The sequence below is a fragment of the Buceros rhinoceros genome, unplaced genomic scaffold, assembly GCF_000710305.1.
Source record: "Buceros rhinoceros silvestris isolate BGI_N320 unplaced genomic scaffold, ASM71030v1 scaffold29234, whole genome shotgun sequence".
NCBI lineage: Eukaryota > Metazoa > Chordata > Aves > Bucerotiformes > Bucerotidae > Buceros > Buceros rhinoceros.
The window spans coordinates 30694-31193 of record NW_010410476.1 but is presented as its reverse complement, the minus strand read 5'-3'; the positions used below and the strand labels follow the sequence as shown (position 1 = coordinate 31193).

The following is a 500-nucleotide window of genomic DNA, read 5'->3' as shown; positions in this document are numbered from 1 at the left end:
CCAAAGGCCCGGGGACCTCCACCTCCCGTCTGCTCCAGCATGCCCAAGCCACCGCTGGAGGGACCAGCTCGACTCTGCCGGCACCGTGACCTGAGCTGGAAGGTGGTGCACTGGGAAGACACCTCTTATCCTGGGAAGATGCCTGCCCAGGACATCTCCAGACACAACTGGCAGCACACTGGTTTCAGAGAGGTTCTCCTGGAAGTTTTCACTTTGGAAACACAAAACCTCTGCCCGGCACAGGCAGTTCCTGCAGCACCAGCACAGCTCGACTCTGCCGGCACCGTGACCTGAGCTGGAAGGTGGTGCACTGGGAAGACACCTCTTATCCTGGGAAGATGCCTGCCCAGGACATCTCCAGACACAACTGGCAGCACACTGGTTTCAGAGAGGTTCTCCTGGAAGTTTTCACTTTGGAAACACAAAACCTCTGCCCGGCACAGGCAGTTCCTGCAGCACCAGCACAGGAGGACTGAATCAAGGGCTGGCGGGGGCGCTCC

At 59.2% G+C, this 500-nt stretch overlaps 1 protein-coding gene across 1 annotated transcript in view; it reads right to left on the bottom strand.

Annotated features, from left to right (window-relative positions):
- The window catches only part of TSC2 (tuberous sclerosis 2), a 31829-nt gene that overhangs the window by 1541 nt on the left and 29788 nt on the right, over positions 1–500 (bottom strand). The window lies entirely within an intron of this gene.